General features: G+C 37.8%; 1 pseudogene across 1 annotated transcript; it reads left to right on the forward strand.

Annotated features, from left to right (window-relative positions):
* The first annotated feature begins 1,041 nt into the window (after positions 1 to 1,041).
* On the forward strand, positions 1,042 to 8,311 carry LOC110198287 (EH domain-containing protein 1 pseudogene; annotated as a pseudogene). Its single transcript, XR_013487506.1, has 2 exons — positions 1,042 to 2,470; positions 7,970 to 8,311. The product of XR_013487506.1 is annotated as an EH domain-containing protein 1 pseudogene (transcript).
* Positions 8,312 to 11,582: the final 3,271 nt, after the last annotated feature.

Genomic DNA, 11,582 nt, shown 5'->3' on the forward strand with positions numbered 1-11,582 from the left:
AATTTATAGCAAAGATGTCAGATCAGGGGTCAATATGCCTCTGTATTCTGTCTATAACAGTTACACAACAGGGAGTGGGAGATCATAGTTACCTTTTATATTGTCAACCTCCAAAGTTTACTGTGACCTATAAAGCTTCCCATAACACTCTACTACTTGTCTTCCACCCAGAAATGTATGTAGGAACATCAGGGAGCTCTATTCTATCAAGGTGGTACAAGTTCTGTTAATATTTTCAGCCATATAGGTGCTCTCTGATTTTCCTATTCATTAAGTTACTTATTGTCTCGTAGTTTCTTTTATTTGCCTTAAAATTATGTCTTATCCTCTCCTAAGTAGTATTCTGAGATTTATTAGACCTTGTTCATATACTTCATAATATCAGATACTCCATTTGCATACTCGGGGCATTTTCACAGGCAGTTCCTAGAATACTCTCCCTCCTCATCTCTGCCTCCTGGCTTCCCCGGCTTTCTTCAAGTCCCAGTTAAAATGCCCTATTTTAGGAGGGCTTTCTGTACCTCTCTCCCTTAATTCTAGTGCAGCTGAAATTTAGGGGCTGCAATTATAAATTTACTTTGTATCTTGTTTGTACATAGATTTGTAAGATATTTTTTCATGTTTTCTCCCCCATTGGACTATATGCCCCTTGAGAGTAGGTACTTTCTTTTTCTTTCCTTTATATCCCCAGAGCTTAGCATAGTGCTTACACACTCACTATGTGCTTAACAAATTCCTATCGACTAATCTTTTTATTGAGTATCAGTTAGCTGCATTTGTCAATGATCAGCATTGTAAGGTTAAATAATTAATTAATCAACTAAGAATTCATTAGGCCCTAACTACAAACTAAGCCCTTTAAGCCCGAGAGATACAAAGCAAACTTACAAGCTTGGTTTCTGTACCCAGGGAACTCACACAAATAGCTTTCTCACAGTTAGAGAAGAAAGAGGGAGAGGGGGAGAAAGTGGGGGGAAGGGCAGCTGGGCGGGGCTAGCGCATGCGCATTGAGGTAGGAGAACACCTTGTTTGGAAGCCAGAGCAAGTGCCGTAGCCAGAACCTCCTGCTTCCACAGTCTCATTGCTGCTGCCCCTGTTTCCAGGCCCCAACCCTGTCCCAGTCTCAGCGCAGCCTGGACCAAAGTGGACCACCACTATGTCTAAGTCGACTAAGGCATCAGATCGTAGAAAGTCTTACCTCTTTATGTCTGTGGCCCAGAGATTGGGAAAGCTGTACTTGGAGAAGCTGCTGCCGCTCGAAGAAACTTACCGCTTTGATCACTTCCACTCTCCGGCGCTCATGGAGGCTGACTTTGATAGCAAGCCCATGGTACTTTTGATGGGCCAGTACAGCACCGGCAAGACGACCTTCATCAGTTACCTCCTCGAGCAGGAATTCCCGTGCATGCGCATTGGGCCCGAACCCACCACTGATGGCTTCATTGTCATCATGCACGGTGAGGTTGAGAACGTGATGCCGGGCAATGTGGCCGTGGTGGACCAACGCTTCCCCTTCCGCAACCTCACCAGCTTTGGCAATGCCTTCCTCAACCGCTTCGTGTGTGTCCAGCTACCTAACAAGGTCCTGGAAAGTATCAGCGTCATTGACACCCCAGGAATTCTTGCTGGTGAGAAACAGCGAGTCAGCAGAGGCTATGACTTCTCAGGAGTCCTTCAGTGGTTTGCTGAGCGAGTGGATCTCATCATCATGCTCTTTGATGCCCATAAACTAGACATCTCAGATGAGCTCTCCCAAGCAATGAGGGCCCTCAAGAACTATGAGGATAAGATGCGAGTGGTACTGAACAAGTCTGACCAGATAGGAACTCAGCAGCTGATGAGGGTCTATGGGGCCCTCATGTGGTCCCTGGGCAAGATTGTTAACACCCCTGAAGTGATGAGGGTATACATAGGGTCCTTCTGGTCCAAGCCGTTCATGAATACTGAAAACAGTAGGCTCTTTGAAGCAGAAGCTTTGGATCTCTTTAAGGACATTCAGAAGCTGCCCCACTATACTACTGTTAGGAAAATGAATGACCTGATCAAGCGAGCCAGGCTGGCCAGGGTCCATGGCTACATCATCGGCACCCTCAAGAAAGAGATGCCCATCTTTGGTAAGGAGAGCAAAAAAAGGGAGTTGCTCAGCAATTTGAAAGACATTTACCAGAAAATTGAACGAGAGTATCATATTTCTCCTGGAGATTTCCCAAGCATCCCAAAGATGCAGGAACTACTTCAGGCTCAGGACTTCTCCAAGTTTCAGTCCTTGAAGCCCAAGCTCTTTGAAAACCTGGAACAGATGCTGTCTAAAGATATAGCGCGATTAATGTTTATGATGAAAGAAGAAGAGGCTGCTGCTACTGTTGCTGTTGCCACTGCTGCACAGGATGCCGCCATTGTGGAGGAGGCCTCAGGGGCCCTGGTTTTGCCTACCGTGACGCTATGAATGGGACCTTTGCCCATGACAACAGTAAGGGGGCTTGACAGATAGATACATAGATACTGGATTTCTCTCTCCCAAGTTAGACAAGGCTACATACCCTTTCCCATTGTTTACTGCCAAAGGCCCCATATATGAGATTTTTGTGGTAAAATATGAGATTTGGAGAACTGCCATCTAAGACTACTGTGAACATACACATTCTCCTATCCAATTTTTTTCTTGGTATCATGTTGCTTAAATTGATGTATTTTTCTGGAAGCTCCATTATTATATAGTACTAAGTATGATTTTCTAATAGGCTCAACCCCCTATAGGACCCTCATAATATGCATTTGGAAGTATTTCAAGCAGGCTGTATCATTAGCCTCTTTTTTTCATGTCAGAGCATCTCCAGTCTAAAGCCTGAAAAAAAGATGATTACCTAATTTTCAGTTTGTTTGGGGACAGGCCATCATTTATAAAACAAACAAGGAGATCGCTTTAAACAGAGGACACTCTGAGCTAAGTGATATATTTCTTCAACTGATACCTAGTGACCTTTCAAGATGAAAGGATAATAGTCTACACAGAGAAGGGGGAGAAAGCTCTGTGTGCTATTTACAGGGTTTAAAGGTCATTTGACTATACAGAGAAAACGATGCAATGGAGGCTGCAGAAAATACTAGATAGGCAAGCAGGGTTGTTAGTTTAGATATTCTTCTAAGTCTGACCATTCACTACTAGCCCTCCTCTTTTAACAAACCCCTCCCTTCCATAAAGTAAGGACAAGTTTTGTTTATTGTCTGACTGGATCCACAGTTATATATCAGCCATCTATCTATGGTCTCTTTAAGTGTGCAAGTAATTGGCCCAAACCAAATGCCATTTCTAACTCATTCAGCATGCTGGTGATCATATGACAAAGCTGCGAGAATGTGATGGAGGTCTCATAAAACAAAGTAGGATATTATTCCCAGTCAAGTTTTGTGGCTACATGTACCTCTATTTGCAAGCACAATTAAAGTCTTTGTTTTCCTTCTGATCCTGGGAGTCAGCTTGACTATCCCATTGACAAAACTCAAAAGAGTTTCCCACAGTCTTTCTAAAGCATCTCAACCCATATAGAGATGGCTCTGTCTTCAACACATGGAAAAAAAAAAAACTTCAGACAAAAATAAGTAATTTCTTCCATTTCTTGATGGAAATTAAAATCATTTCCTGCTTTCCTGCTTTTATTGACTACAGTGGGGAAAAAAAACACATTAATTATATTTCATCTGAAGTTAGCCAAATTTTAATCACTTCAGATTTTGTTAAATCTCTTGTTGCACATGCAAATATCAAATGAGAAGTCTATACTCAATGACAACCCTGGGAGGTATTATTATTATTATTATTATTATTATTATTATTTTATCCTTTTACAGATGGGGTAACTGAGTCAGAAAGTAAATGACTTGCCCAGGGTTTCAGAGCTAGTCAGTGTCTGATGCTGAATTTGAACTCAGGTTTTCCTATCCACTGCAACCCCTAACATCCTCATAATGAGGAGATTGAGCTAAATGGTTTCCAAGGTTTCTTCCCAGCTCTAATTCGATGACTGATTAATTTTTATGCTTTTAGAATCCAGTATTCTAAAATCTGGCAGCAGTAGGAGCTATAATTAATGGCATGTTAAAGCACTTTATTCAAAGTTCTATGCAAAATGCAAATGTAAATTTGTAGATGAGGGGTCTTATTCCATCTATTCCAACTCATATTACCAATAAGGAAACTTTTGGTTTGGCATGCTTATATAAAGAAAACTTGGGCAATCTAAAGCTATTATTGGTAAAACCCCATTGTTGTTTTCATGTTGCCATATTGTTTTTAAATGTTTTCCTCAAAGCACTAGATCTTTTTTAATTTAAAAATTAGATAATCTTATAGTGTTGGTAATGTGAATTTACCACTTTGTGGCCAACATTATAGATTGTGTTTAATTTTGAAATTAAAAAAAAAGTCCAGGATTCTGGAAGAAAGGATTTTAAATTAATTATGCTAATGTGATACTAAAAACTAAGCTTCCAAAATAGTGGTACATGAAACTCATAAACTCAAAACTAAACTTTTTTCCCATTAACCTAGAGTTCAGACTTCAGTTTCCTCATCTTTAAAATGGGAATAATAACAGCACCTACCTGTTAGGGTTGTTATGTGGATCAGATAATAGAATATTTGTAAATTAATAGCACAGGATCTGGAATATAGTGTGGGGCTATCTAATTGTTAGCTTTTGTGATAGTTATGTAATACAAGTGTCTGTGATTATGTAATTAAAAGGCAGAGAAGGCACTTACACTTAAGATCTACCTTGATGAAGAGCTAGGCCTGATATATACCCACATAAACAGTTTCCTTTTAATGACCAAAGGAGGAAAATGTTGAATGATTTTATATAGAAGCATAGAAACTGAGCTGAGCTGTGACTAAAGAAAACTAGATAACTAGGAAATGAAGAGTTCCTAGATGCTGAAAAGATATTAATACAACGGTCAAGGAAGTGAGAGGCAGTGTAGGGATGCTGAGTATTAATAGTTGTAAACTATGAATGGAATATTCTTTTTAAATGTGAATGAGTAAAGAATAGAAATCAAGGGAGAAAACTAGATTGTACTCAATGAGTATGCAAAGTAGAAGTGTAAGGTTGTTCACATTAGTTCTTCAAAGACAGATTGGTAGAGTCTTTTAAATTTCTCTAGGCCTTTTTCTCCAAACAAATGATTCACTGAGTTTCCACTGAAATTGATATGTGGGGGTGGGGAGGAGAAAGTCTTACTCATGTTGTACTGACATGTTAAATTCTACACATCACAACCTCCCTCATGCCCTAGCACCAAATAGTGAGGCTACTTAAAAGCTAGTGGGTACCCCATATAAAAGTTATGTAATGAAAAAAAGTTAGTTTTTTTTTAATTAGGATAAGCTAAATTTCCTCAAGATTTTGTCTAGAAAAATGCAGCAGCCTGTGTTCTATAAGCATAAGAGAGAACAGGCTACAGGCAGTTGACTAGTGTTGGGAAATTATTTGAGTACTATCTCTTTTAAGTCTTACAACATTTCTGTGAGATGGGTACTACAGGTATAATAATATCCCAATTTAATAGATGAGGAAACGGAAACTGAGAGAGATTAAGTGACTTGCCTGCAAATCATAGAGCTACTGGATATCAGAGGTAGGAGTTGAACCCAGCTCTTCCTGACTCAAAGTCTATCCCTCTATTCACTACATTATGTGGCCTTTCTTAGCTTCATGTAAGTTCATCAGTGATGATGAAATTTATCTTGAGCCTTTTTGAGAAGGGTTTATTCATTCTTAGCATCAATAATGGGGCACCTAGGTGGTACAATGGATAGAGCTCCAGGCCAGGAGTCATGAAGATTCGTTCTCTTTTTCTTTTTCTTTTTCTTTTTTTTTTTTTAGGCAATTGGGGTTAAGTGACTTGCCCAGGGTCACACAGCTAGTAAGTGTCTAGTGTTTGGTCTGAGGCAGAATATGAACTCAGGTCATCCTGAATTCAGGGCTGGTGCTGTATCCACTGCACCACCTAGCTGCCCCAGGAAGATTCATTCTCATGAGTTCAAATCCAGCCTCAGGCTGTGTGACCCTGTTTGCCTCAGTTCCTCATCTGTAAAATGAATTGGAGAAGGAAACGACAAACCACTCCAGTATCTTTGTCAAGAAAACTCCAAATGGGGTCACAAACAGTTGGACGTAACTGGAATGACTCAACAACAATAGCATCAGTAATATATAATCTAACAATAATATTCTAGCTTGGTTTATTTTAGCTGTATCATCAAGAATAAATACTTTCATCACGATAATGTCTTAAGCAAACATTTTCTTTCAGGTTTTTTTTTTACAATGACACAAATGGGGATATATGCTATGAGAAATATAAAAAAGAAACATAAATGCACTATAGTTTGTATTTTGGTATAATCTGGACTTTACCAGTGTGCTTTAGTGAGAGTAATAGATAAGGAGTTGACAACTCACGTCAACAGATTTTTGCTACCATGAATAAATTTTTTGATTCAGAGTTTCAGAGCACATTCAGATATTAGGCCAGTTAAGTAGATTTATTTTACATCCTCTCAACATCGTTCTTCAGAAAAAAATAAAAATACACACATGTATGCACCCATATAAATGTGTGTGTGTGTATATGTGTGTGTGTGTGTGTGTGTGTGTGTGTGTGTGTGTATGTCTGTGTGTGTATATAGAGACAGAGACAGAAAGAGAAAGAAGCAAACAGGCATATGTACAGGTACATGTTTACACATACTGATTGGGCCCTCTAAACTCTGGGATCATAAAGAATATGTCCAACCTCAGTGATGGACCATAAAAGGTCAGATTGTCTTTGGCTGATAATAACTCCACTCAGATTTTAATATTATAAATTTCTGAATAACAGTTGTATGCAGGATTTAAAAATTTAGGGAACAAGGTCCCTAGCATCAATACAAACACTAGAAAAGTATAATAATAGTGTTTATATAATGCCTTAAAGTTTACACATATTATTTTATTCTCACAACAACCATAGAAGGTAGGTACTATTGTTTTCCCTATTTTACAGATGAAGCAACTGAGGCAGGCAAAGACTAAATGACTTGCCCAAGGTCATACAGTCTAAGGCTGTATTTTAGTTTAGGGCTTCCTGACTTTTGACAATCTCATTCCCACCAGATCCAGATCACTTACAATAACAACGGTCAAAGTATACGTTTTATGTTTCCTCATTATATGGCTTTAGTTCCTTGCTGTTTCTCTGCGTCAGAGAAGTCATGTGGGTGATCCTCTTCTTCCCACCCTCTCCTATTCTAAGGGGCATGCTTTGCAGGAACTCTCCTTGGCTTCTGTATAAGGTCAAATTGACAAATTCTACAATTTGTTATACTGATGAATAACAATCCTTTCTCTGACTGAAAGGCTAGATTATGGCATCACACTTCCTAGGAAATCAATACCTCAGTTTCCCTATCAGGAGATGAAGTTTCAGGAATGTTTTCAATCACTCTCCTTTAGAAGCCATTTGTGTTAGCACATAGACTCAAGGTATGAGAACTTGATTTTAAGGGAACTCATAAATCACCTTGTCCAACCTCCTCATGTAAAAGATGAGGAAACTGAGCCCTAGAGATGCTAAATGGTTTGCCCAAAGTTACACAGGTATTAAACTTCAGAGGCAGGACCTGGGTTCAAGTTTTCTGCCTCTAGAGTCAGCATTTTTTGTTCTATAACACTGCAGAATTAGTAATCCTCAGAGCTACATTTATAATTTGCTATTACATTTATTAACATGAAATGATTGAAATCATATTTCTTCCAGACTGCTTGCCAATTTTCCCATCAGTCTTTAATCAGATAGTGAGCGAGCCCTTATCCCAGTTGGTAGAATTTTCTCTTTTTGGAGCACTAACTTACTAGATTTGTTTGCTTCTGTATGTTGTATACCCAATATGTTCTTACTGATTGATCTCTCTATTTTTAACCAGATCTCCACCTTACATCTTATACCAAGATAAGTTCCACATGGATAGATGATCTACATATAAAAGGTCACATGATAAAAAAGTAATGAAAGACGGAGTAGTTCTATGAATACAAGAAAAATTCATGACTAAACAAAGAATGGAGAGGAAGCCAGAAGATAAACTGGATAATTTTGATATGAAAAAAAAGTTTGTTTTTTTTCTTCACAACAAACAAATCCAATAACTCTAAGATTAAAAGGGAAACAATTACCTGGGGGAAAAAATCTTTGCAGCATGTTTCTCTCATAAAGCTCACTTTTTCCAAGATATGTAAGGAAATGATTCAAATTCATAATAAGCCATTCCCCAATAAATAAATTATCTAAAGATATGAAGAGGAAGTTTTCAAGAGAAGAAATATAGGCTAGCTATATGAAAAAAATGCTCCAAACAACTAATAGTTAGAGAAATTAAAGTAAGTCTGAGGTTCTATATTGCATCCATCATATTGACAAAGATGGCAAAAGAGGAAAAAGACAAATGTTGATTCACTGTTGGCAGACCTATGAATGAATATTAGCATTCTGGAAACAATTTGTAATTATACACGAAAAAATTACCAAATAGCACATACACACCCTTTGATTGTACTATACCACTTTTAGGCCCATACCCAAAATAAGAAAAGATCTAATATTTGAAAAAAAAATTATGGCATCCCTGTTTTGTAGTAGGGAAAAAAAGAATTTTAAACTAAGGGGATTTCCAGCAACTGGGGAATGGCTGAACAAATTGGGGTTTATGAGTATGATAAAATAGTATTGGGCTATAAGAGCTGAGGAAACATATCATTTGAAAGAGATATGGGAAGACTTGTGTGTACTGTTGCAAAGTGAAGCAAGCAGAACCAAAAGAAAAATTTATATTCTAACATCAGTATTGTACAAATTATCAATTTTGAAGACTTTTATAAATTGAAGAAGAGAGAGATGAGCAGAACTAGGAGAGTAGTTTATAGAATAACAACACTATAAAGAAAGACAACTTTGAAAGCTATAAAATCTCTCATCAATATAATGATCATCCTTGAGTCCAGAGGATTGGTGATAAAGCATGCTATCTACTTCCTGACAGGTGATGGATTTTGGTACACCAAATGAGATATATATGAATATTGTGGCCACAGCAAAATTATTTTTTTGCTTGGCTATGTATATTTGTTATGAAGAAATTATTTTTTGTTTGTTTTCGAGTGAAGTAAAGGTTTCAGGGCGAGTTTATAGATTTCTGTTAGTTAATTGGAAAAAAAACTTTTAAAAATAAATAAAACATGAAATAGTTGTTGACTAAAATAATAGTTTCAGAAATTTCCTCTTTCCTAGCTGTTGGCCAATATGATATTTGTTAAGCTTTGGATTCAGTAAATAAATAACCTTGATACTATAATTCTTGTGAGTAGGCCTTATAACTTTCAATGGTCCTGCTCTATAATATATTCTAAATTTCTGTCCATCAATAAATGCTTACATACCCTATTTGTGAAACTGGAAATTCAAGAAAATTAGAGAGGGGCTGAATCGTAGAACAATTAAATGCTAGGTTTGGGAAAGATCCAAAAATTTTATTAGAAAATGGGGCAGATTAGGAAACTAAGGCTTAGAACAGTTCTAAGGCTAATAGCTCATGGAAAAAATTAAAGAGTCTTCAAATTCCCAGATGCCAATTTCCTTTTAATTTGAAAGATGAAATACTGCACAGAATAAACTTCTCAATGGAAATTGACATGTAGAAACATTTTTCAACCAATTGTCAAATTTTTCACTTGTGAAATGTTACTACGACAGGCTTGACCTAATTTTTGAACTTTCACAGAGAATAGGCATGACATGCCTCTCTCCTGTTTCAAACCTCTGCTCAAAACTTCCTACATTAAAGCAAGACAGACTAACTAACTAAATTCTTACATCTTCAATCATCCCAAGATTTCCCACTTTCTTCTCTTGTGTAATGGAAAGAGCATATAGTAGAGGTCTGTATTTGGATCCTGGCTTTTACACTGGCACTACAACATTGTACAAGGCATTTTACTTTTCTGTGTTTCAATGTTCTCATCTTTAAAATGGGGATAATATACTACCTACCTAGTTCCTCATGCAGTTCTCCCTTTGTTCTTTTTGATTCAGATTTGTAATTTTTTTCAGTGTAAAAAGTTCCCTATGTGGAAACTCCCTGCACTGATGGAAATAAATTTTGTAATGTATGGCTTTAGAGATTTTCTGGTAGAACTAAGAGAAAAAGTGACCAGAGTCTCTTGAACAAAGGTTCATACAACTTATTTATAGCCAAGGCAGGACTTCACCTTAGGTCTTCCTGACTCAGATGCCTGCCCTCTATCCACTATGCTATGCTGTTTCTGTTGTTGTTGTTGTTGTTGTTTTTTAATTAGTTTCTCCTCTGTTAATATCAACCAGAATTCAAGAGAAAACAGCTAATATAGCAAAATGAAGGTCCTTAATCGGATCAGGTGAGCAGCTTGGGGTGCCACACTGCAAGTAGTGGGGTACCCAAGGAGAGGGTTGGGAACTGGGTTTATCTAGGGTACTAAGGCAGAGGGAATGGCCAAGTTGCAGATGGGAGGAGTTAGGCAGAGAAAACAAAAGCTCTCACCTCCCTCCAGCTCTAGCCAATTCTGCTCATTTACAGGCTACGCAGGCCTTGCCTTCCAAAAACGAGGAGAGAATCCTATACCAATGGCTTTGGGGTCTGTGATTATGTGTTTTTTCATGGCAATTATGTTCCAGGAACAAGTTAATTCAATCATTGTTCCTCAGTCAGGCTCATCTTTTTTTTTTTCCCCCCTTTGCATTGCCCTCTCCTTGATAATTCTTGTCAAAACTAGAAAGGGAGTCCCACTCCTCACCTCAATATCTGTGCAATGGGTGTCAAATGCTGCTGTCTCCTAAGCAACCTTTACTGAAGGTAAGAAAGCTATTTTCTTCACTCAGCCTCAAACATATTGGTGTTTTTAGGCAACTAGGTGGCAGAATGAATAGCGTGCTGGATGGGTAGGTAAGCTTGTTTAAATTGAAATACTGCTTCAGACACTTAACCTGGCCCTCAGTTCCTGGACAGATCGCTCAACCACTGTTTGCCTCAGTTTCTTCATCTGTTAAATGGGTTCAATAATCGCACCTACCTTCCAGAGTTATAAAGCTAAAACAAGATAGTTGTAAAGTGCTTAAAATCCTTAAAGTACTACGTAAATGCTAGCTACTGTTCTCAATGTCTTTAGCATAAATTTGTATTATCCACTTTCCCATCTAAAATTATTTCAATTTTTGGAATAGGAGGCTTGAGATCTTCAGCTTTCTCATTCCCTCTTCTTGAGTCATTATCTTGATTCCATGAGTCTGTTAGCAGTACCTTTGAGGCACTTTTTAATCTGCCAAAGAGTATCTCCTGTGATTTTTACCAACCCTTTTGGAAGATGCTTAACCACCAATCTCTATGTAATTATTTGAAAGAGCTGAGAATATCGTATCTATGCCAAGGATAGGGAATATGGTAGAAATGCAATGCTGAAATTTTTCACAGTTAATTTTGGATCCATTGGATGGAAACTCATATTTAATTA

This window comes from Phascolarctos cinereus, unplaced genomic scaffold, assembly GCF_003287225.1.
Source record: "Phascolarctos cinereus isolate Bilbo 61053 unplaced genomic scaffold, phaCin_HiC Scaffold_5;HRSCAF=322, whole genome shotgun sequence".
Taxonomy (NCBI): domain Eukaryota; kingdom Metazoa; phylum Chordata; class Mammalia; order Diprotodontia; family Phascolarctidae; genus Phascolarctos; species Phascolarctos cinereus.